Here is an 18,972-nt window from a genome sequence, read left to right as displayed (position 1 = left end):
CCGGAAAGGATCGGCGCTTCAAAACAAAAAATGGACAGAAAGAAAGATAGGCTTGTGTGTCAAGATATGTGGAGGTAACTGCTTTCTGACCTGGTCAGTAAACCTTACTCTGTATATCCCCGCAAATTCTAGCTGTCGTGATGAAAGGGAATACAAGTCCAATTTATTGCCATCTACACTTTTATTCGATATGTATTCTTCCTTGTTCTGAATATGCAGGGAGTTTCCAGCACTGATGGTCACCATTTCTAAGAGTGCATGCCGCGGGTCCTGATCTTTTCTGGAGAGTAGCAGTATCAGTTTGTGCGAAAGTGGCCCAGTACAAAGCTTAGAAGAAACATTATTGTTCCCTCTTTCCGGGCGACAGTCTTTCATATCATGATCGATGGGGCTTTATTGCATTCTCATCAGCAAACCTTGTTTTGAATTTACTCGCCCAATACTACTGCAGCGGTGAAAAGAATATAATTCCGAATACCTGCTGCGTGAATTTTATTTTCAAATTTCTATTAGCAGTGGTCCTTCATATGTGGTGATGTCGATATCACTGCTGGCCATCCTGTTTAAGAGTGCCGTTACATATGTTCCTCTGTCTTGGCGCTGCAGGGAAAATTGTCTGCGCCGTTTCAGCCAATATTTCTTGGATATTTCAACATGGTATTCTTTATGTTTTCAATCATGTCCTCTTTAAGGACACAGTTACCGGGCACTCATCCTTTCTGTAACAACAGTACCGCATTTGCTTGACATGCGAAGGTGGCCTGGATCAGTAACAAGGAGAGCATTCACTTCCTTCTGTCACAGCGAACACTGGATTCATGATGTTAATCTCTGTCAAAGTCATCCGAAAATGTGCTCTGAAAGCTTCATTTGAACGCTGTCTGGCGTTTCTCAACGTGTGTCAACCAAAAGCAGAAATCCTCAATCATAGTTTGGAGCAGTTCACATATTCGAGTTTCGAAGCAGCAGACACGCATACAGTTCATTCAGTCAACCACGGGAATGAAAAGATTTACAGGCACAGATGAACTATAGACTCTTGTTCTCATACTAGTAATAATATTACTGTGTGGCCTGAAGTCTAAGCCTTGTTGTCACTGAAAATGAGGAAATCACAGACAGGCTGCCGAATGACGCAGTATGTATTTTGTTTTCTTGGTATCACAGAGTTCCAGGACAGTATGACAGCGAGGGAGAGGAATGCAAGTCAAGTGCAGCTCTGGTGAAACACCTTCTGTCTAATTCAGTCATCAACAAGAAACGTGAATGCGACTAAAGCGGGAAACCTTTTCACAACTCGAACAAAGACCAATCATGAGCAGTGACCACCTCTTTGACATCTGAGATCGCCTTTGACCTTCCCTGAATATGTATAGAAACTAATTTTTGTACACCTCAAAGTGAGAAGTGTTTGATTTACCGACAATAAGTGAGTCGCATATTCTTGATTGCCACATAGGTTTCCAACGCAGCTTGCAGCCAGGTGGCAGTTGCTCATGGCTCTGCTGGATAATGCACTATTATGAAGAAAGAAAAGGAAAGTTGGAACTCTTATTGGCTCTGGGTTTCGAATAATCTTGCTACATGTTCTGCCATTCTCGAATTCCAGTGCTAAACCAGTTTTTCAGTTCATCCGAGCAGCAGGAGAGTCGGCGTCTCTGGCAGGAGCAGAATTCTTCATCTCCAGTGATCACTTTATCTGAGGAGAGAAAATGAACAAAGTTTCACACAGCGACTAATCGGAATTGCATTCCGTTTCAGCATGGTAGCAGATATGGGCTAGCAAATTCAAAGCCAGATTTGCTGATGAGAACAACAAGCACGACCGCTCAGATAGAGCAATTCCTTCCCACCGTTTATTCTGCAGGACTGGTGCAGTTGCTGTGAGTATGCTGCAGGGTATCATCAGGTACATGCTCTTGGGTTTCCGGTTTCGGCCTGTGTGCTCGCGTGGCTGAGCAACCTGAGACTCTGATTTCAGATTCCACTTCTTAAGAAGGCTTGTGTTTGCATCCCTGCGCGGCCACGTGTGCTAATGGACTAAGGTGGCAACGTTTTGCAGGGATGAGTTTTGTTAAAGTTGAACAGAAAAAAAAGCAGTCATTTCTTCTAACCCGGCTGTGATGTGGCACAGCAGAAAACAACCAACATGTCAGTGCCCATGTTTTCCCCTTGTGCTGTAGTTGTCACGTTCCCCTCCAGCTCGAAAGGCCACCAGCATAATATGCGACTCAAAAACAGGCTGCGCCATTCTTTCATATTCCAGACAATTTGCATTTTTCACCGTTTCTCTGAAAGTGAATGGAGATATTTATTTTCCTGTTTATGTGAAATTAGGTTCTACATTGAATCTGCTCGCAGTTTTCTGTTATTGTTGCGAAAAGGAGGGAAATTGCGATATGAAACTTGGTTACGTTTCCCTAATTTCCTTAATTTCTGTCCTGATGCGAGAGGCTGGTGATTGGTCCTCTCGATCTGGTGGAGACATTAGCCCAATTGTTAACCTCATCTAATCGAGACTGCAACTGGTAATCTTCACTTTTCATGGTTCATTGTTAGTCAGTTCTGATTCATGTTACTTGAGCACTTTCCTGGAAGTATTGGTGCACTCAGGCGCCAGTACGTTGAAAGCACCATTTGGAATTCCCTCGCTGCAATTTGTGTGAGCAGCTCATGACCCAGGCGACTCGGTCTGCCTCACAGACAGCATCCATGAGTCCGTGTGTCTGAAAATAGGTTGTCTTTATCAGTTCTGCTTCTGTTCATCAGTTGTCAGGTTTTGGTTTCGCTGGAGAGCTGCGCGTGCAACATGATTTGTGAGGTATGTTCCGCAGCCAAAATCTCCCACTGAGAAGTTGGGAATGTGTCAAGAAGAATGGTCATTGGCAGCCTAAGACCAGAAAAAAAATGATTCGTTGCTGGTTTTAACCGAAGCAGCCTGTGGGAGTTATCTCAAATGGGAGAGTACTCGCTTTGCATGCGAGAGATTGCGGGGTTTCTAGCTGCATTCTCCATCCCCTTTTAGGGCGGCACCGTGGCTCAGTGGTTAGCACTGCTGCCTCACAGCACCAGTGTTCCACGTTTGATTCCCGTGCGTAGTTTGCACATTGTCCCTGCGTCTGCGTCGGTTTCTTCCCACACTGCAAAGATGTTCAATGCAGGTGAATTTGACATGCTAATTTGCCCATAATGATCGGTGCATTAGTTCGAGGGAAATTGGTCTGGGTGAGTTACTCTTTGTCGGGTCGGTGTGGGCTCGTTGCGCGGAAGGGCCTGTTTCCATACTGTAGGGAATCTAATCTAACCATCTTCCAGAAAACTAGCCACTGACTAAGTGATGAGTGCCTATTCAAACTGGTGATCGCCACTGCAGCATCTCAACCACTCCATTTGCCAAATTTTCATGTTTATTCTTTTTCAACATTCCTGTCAGTATAATGATCCATATGCATTTGAAATGTTGAGAGTGTACCAGACTCCACCACTAAATCTGACAATTCATTCCAAACACGCAAAACTTTCTGTGTGAAAATAAAATGTCCTTCAGATCCCTTTTAAATTTTACCACTCTCCCCTTAAACCTGTGTTCCCTTGTTTTGAACTTGCCTGTCTTGGGAAGAAATATTCATTGACCATTTACTCTGCAGTCTCCCTCATATTTATATAAACCTCTGTAAGCCCATTCCTAAGCCCTCAAGCTTCAGGGAAAATGTTCATATCCTACTCAGCTTTATGCTACAATCATAACACTGTAAGCCTTGCAACATCCTCATAAATATTATCGAACTTGCGCCAAGTTCGCCATTGAAAGGGCGTGTGTTAAAGTGCCTGAAGTGAGGCGATGCTGAAACACTCATCCTGAAAAACGTGGTTGCGGGAGTTTGTGTGGAAGCATGGCAGAGGTGTTGAAGGAGCTGTCTTTAAACTATAACCTCGATCCAGTCATTGATTTGAATTCCCACCACGACCAGAACCACAGGTGAAGACGGGAACTCTCTTTTTCATGAAAGACCTATAAACATTGAGATGTCAGGATTTTATCCCATATTCGGCTGATTTTTTGACAGGAACTTTCACTAACTAAGGCAGAGGGACTGCCCAAGCTCAACGATTCAAAACCATGTGTGCATTTACTTGACTATTCGAACACAGGAACTCGGACTCATTTTTGTGTGTTTCACAGTTACTCGGAGAAAATTTAAAACAACCTGCGTTTATGCAGAAGATTTCAAAGCTGGATATTCTCCACTGAAAATGCACAGGGAGAGGCAATCTCTTATTGATTTTGTTTTAAACTGATAACTTCGACTTTTAAACTGACAGGATAACGAAGATCTGTCCATCGTCTTGGGCACCTTTAACCGTATTAATATCCGCAAAGGGAAACTCACACTAAGAGGAATGGGCTCATTGTGGTGAATTGTTAAGGCGTGGTGTGTGAATCAAAGTGAATAGTGGTTAGTAAATACTGACACTGACACTGAACGTTGCAACGCCAGCTCCTCACTCACTTGCTGTCTCATGTCTCCCAGTCATCATTGCCTTTCATATTTTCCCCTCGTTGTGGTTCTGTTCGCCGAGCTGGAAGTTTTTGTTGCAAACGTTTCGTCCCCTGGCTAGGCGACATCATCAGTGCTTGGGAGCCTCCTGCGAAGCGCTTCTTTGATGTTTCCTCCGGTGTTTATAGTGGTCTGTCCCTGCCGCTTCCGGTTGTCAGTTTCAGCCGTCCGCTGTCGTGGTTGGTATATTGGGTATCAAGCACTGATGATGTCGCCTAGCCAGGGGACGAAACGTTTGCAACAAAAACTTCCAGCTCGGCGAACAGAACCACAACAACGAGCACCCGAGCTACAAATCTTCGCACAAACTTTGAATATTTTCCGCTCGTCCGTTCCACTTCTCAACGTATTCCCGAATGCTTGCAAGTGTTCCCTTAGAAACTGCAGCTTTAGGAAACGTATTATCGGGATAAAGTCATTACTCAATTGGATGGGATGCACCGTCAATCCCTAATTACCCGAGAGATTGAGATTTTGAGTTACTCTGCAAAACCCTGGATGTCCTCAGTACCGAGGTTACAGGCATGATGCCACGAGGCAAGGATTTAGACGTAGTGACATTGAAGGAACAGCGAGATATTTTCAACTGGGAAACGCGAGATCTTTGTAGGGATAATTGCGGTGATAGCTTTCGCTTGTATTTGCTGCCATTGTCCTTCCAGACAGATGCTGATCGATGACTGAATTTCTCTGGCAGGCTCCGTGTGTGTGTTCTGTGTGCAATCAGGATTTAGTTTTCATTCGGATAACTCACAAGAAGAGAATTAAATCTTCACTTCCTGACTGGGAATTAAAGTCTGTCCTGGGCAATATAAACTCGTATGCAGGGATGTTCTGGGCAATATAGTCTCGTATGCAGGGATGTCCATTGATACTGCAATAGCATTTGGGACCTGACCTGTACAAACGCCTGTGCCTGCTCTTCACGTCATAATCGACTTCTCAGCAGCGTTTCTCTCTCCAAGTTTCCAAGTCGGTTCATATTATCACCCTTGGTTTCAATGTGAAGAAGGCAATGCTGTGATAATCTGAAGTTGTTCAGCAGATATACTGCAGCAAGTTAAGTAAAGACTGATGCTAACACGAGCTCGTTTTGAGCTGTGGTGATGTGTTGAAAATAAGAAAGACATCGTTCAACTCGCCTCATTCCGGATGACGGGCTCGAAATGACCAGTGGTTTCTTGCTGAATTAGTTCATGGTCTGGAATGTAAAAAACTTCAAATATGAAAGTACAGCGAAAGGTAACGGTTCACAGAGTGTGGAATTCCATGTGAAACAGTGACGGTGATTATATTTGCTGATTTTTCAACTTGTGATTGCTGTTTCCATGATGTGGACGTTTACATTACAAATAGACAAACTGTCACAGCCAAACCTGATCTTTGGGTCAGTGACGGAATTGGTAACACGCCTTTTATGTCGCGTTAGGGGATTGTCGTTTCGCATTTAAAATCACGAGGATGCAGCGTGCTAGTCCATTCCTGTTGTCTGTCAGGAACGGAAGGGTTTGGGTTTTCGAATTTACTGTTTCTTTCGTCCACTTTAAATTCTAGCTCAGAGCTAGAATGTCTCTCATTGTCTGTAGAACTGGCTTTGGTTTAACCAAAAGCTGCCTTTTAGCGGTTGAACTTGCATGTTGGAGCGGACAGCTGAAGTGAAGCACAAGGAGCTGGTCAAATCCTTAGAACTCTGCCACTCTTGTGTGTCTCTTTCTGTGGAAGACACGACGTGGGTAATAACACAGTGTGACTATGTCAAACTTCAATCCCATTGTTGTGTCATCTAAGATCAAAGTGAGAACCTCACTGCCATTTGCAGTGGAAACATCAGAACACATAAGGTTATGGACCAAAGTTGGAAACTGGGAATAGAATAGATGAATGTCTTTAAACCAGACTGCACCATGGGCCAAATGGACTTTTCCATTCTGCAAAACGTGAAGACGAGTAGAAAACAATCTGCAGTGAAACTGATCAGGAATGAAAGGGAAAAGCCATTTCATTGAGAATAAGTGCAAGATCGTCTGTCTTCATTCAGTGTAATCTCGTAGGTAGGATTTGGAACTAGAACTGCCATGGCATTAGTTCAATTTTCGGACAGGGAATGAATGTTTTATTGTGCATATATATCGTGGTACCAGTATTTCTGACCACTGGTCCGATCCTGGTAATGCTTGGTTTTGTGCCAGGTTTTCAAAAATCAAAAAGATGCAGGTTTTGGAAATCTGAACTAAAAACGAGAATTGATAGAGAAACCCGCTGCACCTGGCAACATCTGCAGAGAGAAACAGATTTTTTTTAGAGCGACAGAAGCAGGTTAGTTATTGATTTCTAGATTATACTGTTGGGAAAATGATAATCTTACCTGTCGAATCATTGCATTTATCAAAATCACTCTTGAGCTTACAAATGTCGAATTTACAATCTTAAAAGAACTTAATAAGTTGTCATTCTACTTTCATTTTCCTGAGCTGGTGGAAGGCTATGTTTTAATTGCTACATTTCCTTTTGCTTTCTGTTATTTAGCAGTCACGTCGAATGGAGAATTGTTTCTTCCAGTGTCTACCTCAATACGTGTCTCTGTTTTTCTATATTTCTCTCTGTATCCTACTGGGCATTTTTAACATTCTCCGACACTCTAGCTGTCCATATCACTCATTTCTTATTTCTGCTCTTTGAAAAGCCTGACAGTCAGAGACAGTTTGAGATTCGAACTGCTGAGAGGCTTTCTGACGCCTGGCTGGAATCGGTCGAATGAGTCTCACATTCTCTGTATAATGCGTCTGTCACTTCGACCTGAAGCAAGGAGACATTTCTTCCTCAAAATCTAAAGACCCTTTCGAAGTTAAAGTTGAATTCCTTATCCAACATAAAAAGAAAGTAATTACATGATAGCTGAAGAAGAACAAGGATTCATTTACTGTTGGTGTACAACCAATGAATGGTGACAGCAGAGAATGAGGGTGATCAGGTCGTGGTGTCAGTGCCATTACCACTACATTCCCCGGGAATGCTGCAGTGTCTCCTGCTACACCACTTAATTTCCACCAAACTGGAAATAAAGGAATGAGAATAAGAGGATGAGAAGCAGAAGTGCTTGTGGAACTGCGGTAGGAATCTCCAGGTTAAAATAGTAGTTAAAAAGAGCAACATACACTACTGGATTTAAACCTGGAAAATGAAGCCGGAACACAAAATCAGAAAATATAGCAATTCAAACAGGACACTGAGTGTTTCGATCAGCAACATAATACTTGCGATAAATAACGAGTTTTCAATACAATGAGCAGGTACCAGTGTGATGGGAGGTGCTTTCACCAGCTAAGCCACGGCGCCACGTTAAAAGCCAGATTTGTCATCCATATGTGCAATGTCTGAACCACTTGATCACAGGAATTCGAAAACGCGTTTTCTGTGTTAGCGTTGCTCAGTATAAATGGCAATCAAACTCTGCTTGTGCAAAAACAGACATTTCAATGCTGAGCATTCCCCACTGAAGAGGCACAGAAAAAGACAGTATCCTCTTGCATTGGCATCCAACAGATATTTTCATCTGTTTAAACTGACAGAATAAAGAGGATGTGCTCATCTTCTCTCGCGTCCCATTAACCACATTAATACACACGCAGGGATTTTCAAACCAAGATGAACAGGCTCATTATTGTGAATTGACAGCAGTAGTGTGTGAGTCATTGCGAACAGTGAGAAATAAATGCTGAACCAATAGCACTGACACTGAACCTTGCACCATCAGCTCCACACTCACATCTTGTGTCATGTCTCCTCGGCATCAATGCATTTGACTTTAATTGTTCTACCCTGCACCTCTCCTCAAGTTATTCCCGACCGCTTGCACTGTCGAATTAGTACATGCAATTATTAGAAATGCATTTCTGGGACACAGTTGTCTTTCAATGAGATAAGATTCACTGCCCATCCCTAATTATCCCAAAGATGTAGGGGACGAGTTACTTTTGTCAACTCCTCAAAGACGCCACTCCTGACGCCACTCTGTCAATGTAACTCACTGAGGGAAGAGCAAACTGACGCCACTCAGTCAGTGTTACTCACCCAGGGAAGGGCAGACGGACCCCACACTCTCAGTGTAACTCAGCAGACTGATCCCACACTGTCAATATAAGTCATTCTCTGAAGAGCAGTCTGACCCCACTCTATAAATGTAATTCCCTCAGGGAAGAGCAGACCGATCCCATTCCGTCTATGGCACTCACCCAATGAATGAACACTAACCCCACTCTACCAATGTAACTCGCCAGGGAAGAGCAGACGGAAGCCAGACTGTCAACATAAATTATCGAGGGAAGATAATACTGACCCCGCTCTTTCTATTTCACTCAGGCAGGGAAGAGCAGACTGTCACCACTCTGTGAAAGAAATTCGCCCAGGGAAGGGCAGACTGACCCTACTGTATCTGCGTGACTGACACAGGTAAGAGCAACTAACCCAACTCTGTCAACGTATCTCCCTCAGGGAAGAAGACCCTGACCCCTCTCTGGCCATGTAGCTCACCCAGGAAACAGCAGACTAACCCCACTCTGTCTATTCAAGTTCACAAAAATCCTCTGAAGTACGTCCTATCCAGACACTCCTATTACAGAGACATCAGTGTCTCTGGAACCGTGTGCGTTCAATGGCGATTCCAAATAACCTGCAAATGTTTAGAATGTGGCAGCAAACCAGAGCAACCACACAGAAATTGGGCGAATGTGCAAACTTCCATCAGGCTGTCACCGAAGGCTGGAATGGAAACCAAACCCGACAGCAGTCGTGATTATAAAATGGCAGAACAGAAACCTAGCAAAAAGAATTGCGTCCATGTGTTGCAACGATGCTGAGTATTAATTAAGCCCTGAGGAGAAAGTGAGGTCTGCAGATGCCTGAAGAAGGGCTTATGCCCGAAACGTCGATTCTCCTGTTCCCTGGATGCTGCCTGACCTGCTGCGCTTTTCCAGCAACACATTTTCAGCTATTAATTAAGCCCCCGTCACTGTAGTTAATTTCCATTTTCATCACTGCCAACATTCTTCAAAGCAAAGCACGCATTTGCTTTTTTCAGACTTCCTATATCCCGCTTTCATCCCGCTTTTTACCGAATCATATTTCTGACTTTACAAACTACGCCATAACAGGTTGACAACTGCAGAATGAGCTTTGTTCCGTTCTTCACTGATGTTGATAGTAGTAATCCGGCATATTCGAGTAGGACTTGATGCACTTGCGGATGGTGTATTCGCGGCAGTTTGGCTCTTTTTTTTTCATTTTCGGTCTACTATTTCGAGTTCATTGTGCAGACTTCTGAAGAAGACTTTTTAGAGTCGAAATGGTAACTGTGTTTTCTCTCGAAAGACAGACGTAGCTTTATTTCTGTTCTCTTATAAATTGATCTTCTTCTGATCTTTGCAAGTGAAATAGGGTGCATTACTATTGCTCGGTTTTAGTTTCAAAATCAAGAGAAACATGAAGGAGAGAATATCAAAGAACACAAAGTTCTGAGTTGTTAAGATAATTTTTGCAGCAATGGTGGACATCAAGGTCAAATTAAGATCATGGTGCAAGAACATTTAGTCTGTGGAAGTGGTATGTGACTTTAATTCCAAATATATGTTTCCCTTCTTCCAGTACATCTTTTTGACTCCCAGAAAACATTGATTGTTTTCTGTATTCACTTTGTTTCGCGATATCTGTCTTCTGGTCGACCAGGGACAACTTGAATTTGCATCTGCATTGAATAAGATTTCGCTCTTTGTTTCGTGAAGCAAACCTGTGCATTATGTACCTCTTATCATGCTGATGGCTAAGAAGTTCAAAATGAATTACGGTTTATGGATCGTGAGCAAGAATAAAGTGATCCACTTGCGAACAGATGTCACCACGCCCTATTCCTACATCGGGCCTGAACGATCCATTGGCAGAGTCTGCAGACAGGAAATGTCTAAGTGACTAGTCCTTTGTTCAGTTTGATTTGATACCAATGGTAGTGCTTATTTTGGTGCAGAAATGTGTCAACTTCTCTGACGTTAGAGTCAAAATTTAATTCACATCTACTCATAAGGGTCTTCTCATATCGGAACATGCTGACATGAAAACAACTAACTCTGATAGCAAAGGTTTTTTTCATTAAACTGGGAGTATGTTTAACTAAACAATTCAGACAGCCAGGATGAATAATTGGCATTTGGTTCTTCAAGCTGAGCTCTGCACACCAACTGCTCCAACGAAGGCCGTGGATAAGATCCCCATCGATTATTTTGGTCAATTTTAACCTCAACAACAACCTATTGTTCTGAACAATGCTACACCACAAGCACAGGTCTAAGTCTGATTTTCATCGTTAATTTTCAATTTCAGTTCCTAATGCACAGTTTCTAACGAATGTGGACAGCAGAAGACCGTAAACATTCCATTTCTAATATTTCCAGAAAATTCTACTCCGCTGATATCGCCTTGCCTTTTCACATCGCAAGCCAGGAACCTGGATCAGTCGAGTTCCTTTCCACACATGGAGTTGTTTTTTTTTCTAATTCATTGACTGCTGATGTAAAAGATTATTGGCCTTGAGAGTCAGCTGTAAATTAGGTCGAACTTTCTCAGCTTGACTTTCAACTGATCCTAAAAAAAAATCATCACCTGCAGGTAAATGTGTTGCATTGCTTCTTGTTTTACTCAATTCCACACACCCCCCACCCCAAACATCCAAATTTCACGATAATTCGACAAATGTGTTGAAACTGATTCATGTTGGATGTTGGTGGCTTTTTGTGTCTCGACATATAATTTATACAATTAGATGACTGGGTCAGTCTTGAAATTACTTCGGATTCTTCACAGTTGAAAATTTACTTTCGATTGAATGCAAAGCTCAAGCTCCACGAAATCCAAATCCTGCAAAACAATTAATGACTTTTAAGAGATTCGGCACTGTGAACAGGATTCGAACCTGCGCAGGGAGACCCCATTGGATTTCAAATCCACCGCCTTAACCTCTCGGCCATCACAGCTGCGGGAATTTGGTCAATTTTAATGGTAAAACAACTGAATTCATTTGTTGGAAGAACAAATTGTCAAGACCCAAAGATTTCGCCAACTCCTTTGCAGAGACCCAGACGAACGCTACCTTCGCAGATTGACAGGCTTTCACTGCAAACTAGATTCTGACACAGCTGAAATTGTGTGAATGATTCTTCGTCGAATTATAGAGTCACGGATGTACACCACGAAGACAGGGTCATTGTCCCACTGCGTCCGATCGATTTTGACTCAATTGCTCATCATCTGGTGCCAAATTAGATGTGTTGTTGTGTTTTAATATTCATCGACATACGGTATTAGAAAAATTGATGCTAAGTCCATAAACACTAGCTACATTCGTAAAAAAAAATCATAATTAGAAAGAATGCAGAACCAATTTACAGGAATGGATCCAGCAACTAATCCGTATGTTCTGACATCAGGTAATGAACTTGTGAGCACAAGAGAGGAAGATTAACCGAAGATTTGGAACTTGAAATCGTCTTGACGGAATTATTTGCAAAGTTCTTGCGGTCGTTCTAGAGTCATCAAGTCCTTGAACAATGCAACACGGAAATTGGCCCTTCTTTCCAACATGACCATGGTGGACAGTTACCCTAAATTAATAGGTCCCATTTGCCAACATTTGGCCCACATCCCTCTTAACCTTGTTACTCATATATCCATCCAGATGCCATTAAATGTTACAGTTGTACCAGTCTCCAACAATTTCTCTGGCAGCTCATTCTGGACGCATCTGAAAAAGTTGCCCCTGACGTCCCTTTTAATTCCTTACCCATTAATTTTAAACCGATGTTTTCTAAATTTTGACTTCCTCACCAGCCGAAAAACACCTTGACGAGTCAACCTATCCATGTCCCTCATGATTAATAAATAGCAACGATTTGACTTTATCATACTTGTCAGGAGGGAAATGTGTGGAGATTATTTGTCGATGGTTTGAAGTAGAAAGTCTAATGTACAGATTTTTAGAAATGCACCTTGGAGAAGTTTTTAACAAGTCATTGAAGTCTAGTAGCAGTTGGAGAAGTATGTTGTGAAAGCTGCAGAAGGATTTCAGGGCACGAGAACGAAGCATTATTTCCAATGTATGGTGGCTCAGTTCGACCGCACTTGGACTACAGTATGAGGAATTATAATCCTCAATTTAGGAAAGATACTAATGCCATATCAGGAATACCACGAATAGTGATTAGCCTTGATATCATGGATGAACGTTAGTCCTCTGAATTGAAATTTTTTTAACAGTTTCAAAACAAGAGAGGTAATCTCATTGAGAGTTGCAAAATATTTGAAGAGATAAACAGGGTGGTGCAATTAAATTTTGTTCCCTCATTGGTGAATCTAGAAGCAGGAGAGGACAATTTTAAAATGAAGCACTGTGATTTATGACCAGGATGAGAACTATTGATTTTTGTCTTAGCCTTGAGGAGTCTCGCTATTCAGCACTACAGTGAGACTTGGATATTTGGTCTTTGAATGCATCACTATCAGCCTGACCCGCCGACACTTACTGCATCACTATAGACCTGACCCCTCACACTTCCCACCTTAATATCAGCGTGAACCCCTCAAACTTACTGCATCACTATCCATCTGGCGCCCTCACACTTACTGCGCCACTTTCATTTCGAGACCCTCATTTTGACTGCGTCACAGTCGGCCTGACTGCCATACACTTACTTTGTCACTATCAGTCACGCCCTTACACTTCCTATGTTACTATCACCCTGACTCCTTACACTTACTGTGTCACTATCAGCCTGACTCCATCACATTTATTGTGTCAGTATCAGACTGACGCCTCACTCTTATCTTGTCACTAAAACACTGTCCCGTCACATTGACTGTGTCACTATCAGGCTGACACCCTCACACTTACTGCTTCACTATCGCAATGCCCTTCTCTCACTTATGACGTCATTTACACCCTGACACCCCAGATTTGCTGCGGCACTATCACACTGAGGGCCTTACACTTAGTGTCACTGTCATCCTGACCCCTTACACTTACTGCGTCACTATCACACTGGTATCTCACACCCACGGTGTCACTATCATCCTGAACCGCTTACACCTATTGCGTCACTATCACTTTGACCCCAAACACACTAACTGCATCAATATCAGCCTGACTATCTCACACATACTGCGCCACTACCAGGCTGACTCCCTCACAGATACTGCGTCACTATCAGACTTACCCACTCATGCTGACTGTGTCACTATCACCCTGAATCCCCACTCTTACTGGGTCAAGATCATTGATCCCCCATATACTTACAGCGTAACTATCATCCTGCCAACGTCACACTTACTGCGTCTTGATCAGCCTGATCCCCTCAAACGTAATGCGTCACTATCAGCTTCAACTCTCACATTTACTGCGTCACTTCTGACACTACCCCTGCACACTTACTACATCCCTATCCGCCTTAGCCCTTCGCATTTACTTCATCACTATCAGCCTGAGACACTCACACTTACAGCTTTACTACAACCTGGCCCTGTGAGTGCATCTATATCACTGTTACCCTGACCCCTTGCCCATACTGCGTCACTATAAGCCTGGCCCCTCAAATGTTCTGATTCACTATCACACTGCCATTTCACACTCACTGCGTCACTATCACCCTGACCCCTCACAATTACTGCATCACTACAACCTGACCCCCTGAAAGCATCTGCGTCACTGTCACCCTGACCCCATCACACTTGCCATGTCACCATCACAATGACACATTCACACAGTCTGCTTCAGTGTCATCATGACACCTCACACTTACTGCATCACTACCATCCTCCCTCTCATACTGACCTGTCACTATCATCCAGAGCCACTCACACTTATTGCGTTCCTGTCACTCTGCTCCCAACACACTCACTGCGTCACTATCACCCTGACACTCGCACACTTCCCGCATCACTATCAGCCTGACCCCTCACAATTTCACCTTATCTATCAGTCTGACTCCTCACATTTCCTGCATCACTGTCACCCTGTCACTTAACACTTACTGGCCAGTATTAGCCTGACGACCTCAACTTACTGCATCAATATCAGCCTAAACACTCACACTAACTCCGTCATCATCTCGCTGACCCCCTCACACTCACTGCGTCACTATCACCCTGTCCCCTTTCACTTCCTGCATTAGGATCACTCTCACTCACGGACACTTACTGCATCACGATCAGCCTGACCCCTCACACATACTGTGACACTATCAGACTGACCCCTCACACTTACCGCATCCCTAACAGCCAGACATCCCTAACAGCCTGACCCCACCACACCTGCTGCGTCTCTATCAGCCTGACCCCTCACACCTACTGCTTCACTATCAGACTGACCCCTCACACTTTCCGCATCCCTAACAGCCTGACATCTCACACTTACTGCGTCACTATTCCCCTAACACCTCACTTTTATTGGCCACGATCAGCCTGACGGTCTGAACTTACTGTGTCACTACCAGCCTGAATGCACACACTTACTCCCTCACTATCACCCTGACTGTCTCACACTCACAGCGTCAGTCTCTTCCTGACCCCATCACACTTACTGCGTCACTATCACCATGGCCCCTTCCACCTTATGCGTCAGGATCAGCCTGACACAGTAACACTTACTGCATCACTATCAGCCTGATCTCCTTGCAATTACTGCGTCACTATCAGCCTGACCACTCACTCTTATTGCGTCACTGTCACACTGACCCCTCACACGAAGTGTTTCACTGTCACCTTGACCACTTCACACTTACTGCATCACTATCACTCTGACCCCCCTCACTGCGTAACTATCGGACTGATCCACTCACACAGTCTGCGTCACTACCACGCTGACACCTCACCCTCATTGTGTCGCTATCATCTTCTCTCCATCACACTTATTGAGTCACTGTCAGCCTGATCCCCTGTAATGGAAAATTATCATTTATTGTGAAATCTGTGAAACCATGGTTGAAACAAAGAAGTATGGACCTAACTTTGCAAAAAGACAGAAAAAATGTAAAGTTCAAACTAATTTACAGCTGACTCTCAAGGCCAATAATCTATTATATCAGCAGTCAATGAATTCGAAAAAGCAACTCCATGTGTGGAAAGGAACTCGACTGATCCAGGTTCCTGGCTTGAGGTGTGATAAGGCAAGGCAATACATAGTATAAAGGGAATATATGAAAACCGTCAGGCGTCCATTTCATGAGGCGTCTTGCAAATGTGTCGGGTCCACTCTGCAAATTTCAAAAATAAACTTTTTATTTGCTCTTGGTCGCATTTGCGTCGAGTCGATTGAAATTCCACGGCAGTAAACTAGGGGGCTCGCCTGGGACCCTGCGACTGGTAAGATTTTGAAGATTCCCAGGAGGTGTACGCGCCACTGCCTTGAATGTCTTTCACTTCATCTCCAGCGCTGAATTGGCCCCTTTGCGTGAGAGGAGTGGGGTAAGTGGATCGCCCCAGAGTCGCGTTCCGAATCGAATAGGGTCAAGGTAAAAGTTGTGGCTAAAGTAATCCGACATAGAGACTCGTTCGAAGAGAATAAATGAAGCAGGAAGAGGGACCAGTGAACTCTCGCGCGGTATTCGAGTAAAACTCAAGGGAAAGGATTGCCGTCTCTCGAGAGTTTAAGAGGTAGCAAGATTAACGGTGGTTTGAGACTTGGAGCCACCATGGGCAGCGTTGGAGTCGCCAAAGCTGTACCAGTTACGTGGGTTCTTGGTTTGTGAAAACCAAGGCAATGAGACGTCGCGCCCAATGAGAGGGGACCTCCTGAGGTAAAAGCAAGTTATATTGGCAAAGAGAAGATTATGGTATCGTGTGTGTGTGTGTGTGTGAGAGAGAGAGATAGACAGATATACAGACAGAGAGACAGAGAGAGAGAGATGAACACTTTTCCAATATCCATGAAAATCGGCTCCAGCAAGAGCGAACAAAAAGAGGGTCGACAGACAACTCAGAATGGTCAAGAAAAAATAGAATATATTCTAAATAATTATGGCCCAGTTTCTGTAAAGCAGTTAAAAATGTAAATCAAGGAATGTGTTTTTCTGGAGGAAGGAAGTTTTAGTAACATGCAGTTGCAAATGTTGAGGTCACCGTTGGAGGAGAGAGAGAGGAGAAACGGAAGGGTAAAATAGAACCTGTGAATTGGAGTGCTTATAACATGTTGAAGGCTGAGCCTGATTTAAGGGAAAGAAAATCTCGAATAAAAGATAGATCAAGTACAGGTACAAACACCAGCGCACATGCACACACACACACGGAAAACAACCTAATGAAGCTGTACAGTGTCTTAAGACTGGATCAGATCCTGACCTTAATGGGTGCCCTCGAAGAGCTACAGCCCCCTGCGAGATCCACTTCGTGAAGATTCCAAGTCAACGGTCGCCGCCTCAGGTTCTGCTGAATCACCAATAGCGTATCGTACCCACAATCAATTGAAAAGAATCCCGAAAGAAGTCGAGACAATGTCCCAGTACCTTAAGCACCTCACGAAAGTCGATTACGTCTATTGTGGACTGATACTACCCAAGGACATAACGACGGCAGAGATCACACCGTTTGAGGCACACCAACGGAATGAAGTACGAAACAACAAAATAGGTGACAATACACGTGTATTACCTGGGACACGGGAAAGCTGAATTAGATAGAACAAGACATAATACATGCTGAAAAATTGCTGGCTCAAGAGAACCATAACCGGAAATTAAAGATGGAACAGCAATTACATAAACCTCAGCTTATTATGATGCAAATGGTCGTTCAGCCGTTGGAGGGAGGAACTGCGGGAAAAGAGAGAGGCACAGGTGGAGTTCGCAAAAGAGGAAGGGATCGCGGAAGTGCGCTTGCAGAGATAGATCTGGCTGGTGCTTTGTTTGCGGAGCAATGGACCACTGGTCGAGACAGTGCCCGCACAGACAGCCTCAATCGGTCCTGGAGGCTGGACAGCATGGTGACTGACAGGGGACGACTGAGGTTGAGGTGGGCACGCCACAAGGTATAGGTAAACCTCTTTCCTTTATAGTTGGCAACGAAGAATCCCTTATGCTAATCACTTCTACTAACCTAACGGGCACTGAGATGTGTCCCAACACTATATTGAACATTGAGATTGCGAAGTGTGGACAATATGTTCAATATAACAATGGTGCGTATATGTCGATGCCTAACTCTATGTTATATGTGGCAGGTACACCAGTTACCTTTTTGGTAGATACATGGCCAGCACATTCACTCCTCAAATCAAGACAGTTCAGAGAGTTGACGGCAATAAAGACAAGTGGAATGTTCCTGAACTCAATGGAGGCATCAGGCGTCGTGATACGAGAGAGTTGTACCGCACCCCTATTGTGTGAAATCAGTAATGTGCATACATTCTAATTCTCAATTTTGTTAGCGGAATTCTGTCCTTTACATTTGATGGCTCGGGATCTCATAGTGAGACTGGGGTTGTATTTGCTCAGTACTCCGACGGGCTTGCAGGCAATTCAAAGGGAAAATTCACAAGTGTAAACTGTAAAATTCTACTCACGACCCCTGGTGTATATCTATGAGTGGCGAATAAGCCAGAGAGCAATGAGTTCAGTGAGCAATTCACTCGTCCTGGAAGCAGGTAAGCATGTTAATCCTATTAACACCAATTTTCTTTTTGTGGGAATATGCTGCACTGCACAGCACACATAAGCCACGATGGCCCTGAGGAACCATAAGACAAGTATTGGTTCAGGAGATTGGTTTAACCAGGTCAGTTGTTATTGTGCGAATTTTATTGAGGGGATGGCAGATGTACAGTCAGTGTGAACTTATGTAAAGTACCTGTCACGGCAAGTAAACTCTGTATGTTTGATGTGGAAGGCGATGCTCCTCACGTGCCACTGGCGAAGGTATCCAGTGACTGATGGCAGGATTTGGGGCCATGGGTACTAAAGGCTTAAAGAACGAAATGTTGGGTGTTCTGGGACGATGTGGGTATGTGGTTCAATGCAGATGTGCGGACATATAGGAAGAAATTAATTTGTTTAACTCAGGCAATAGAACAGTCGAGGTAACCCCCGCGAGCCCTGAAGAGCCTCGAAGGCCTGCATGGCGTTTCCCTAAGACAAACTTCTCAGACCCAAGATTAATAACGGTCCCTACTGAATTATGGTTAAAAGGCAAACATGATGTGGGGCTTATACGAGGTTGTGAACCAATACGAGAAACCATAAAGTCGGAGTATCGTCCTTGCAGGGCACAATACCCGTTAAAACCCAAGGCCATGGACGTAGTTACTCCAGTCTTTCAATCCTTCCCAAAGGTGAGAGAGATAATCCCCTGTGTAAACTCACCGATGAGAACTCCCATTTTTCTGATC

At 43.8% G+C, this 18,972-nt stretch overlaps 1 long non-coding RNA gene and 1 other non-coding gene across 2 annotated transcripts in view; both read right to left on the bottom strand.

Annotated features, from left to right (window-relative positions):
- Positions 1–18,972, bottom strand: part of LOC148136736 (uncharacterized) — a 480,264-nt gene that overhangs the window by 405,575 nt on the left and 55,717 nt on the right. The window lies entirely within an intron of this gene.
- On the bottom strand, positions 11,497–11,578 carry trnas-uga (transfer RNA serine (anticodon UGA)). The gene has a single exon. It is a non-coding gene; the product is annotated as a tRNA-Ser (tRNA).

The sequence above is a fragment of the Chiloscyllium plagiosum genome, unplaced genomic scaffold, assembly GCF_037043375.1.
Source record: "Chiloscyllium plagiosum isolate Xiang-an unplaced genomic scaffold, Cpla_swu_hap1 HiC_scaffold_45, whole genome shotgun sequence".
NCBI lineage: Eukaryota > Metazoa > Chordata > Chondrichthyes > Orectolobiformes > Hemiscylliidae > Chiloscyllium > Chiloscyllium plagiosum.
The sequence above is the reverse complement of the archived record's forward strand: the minus strand, read 5'-3'. Positions and strand labels throughout refer to the sequence as shown.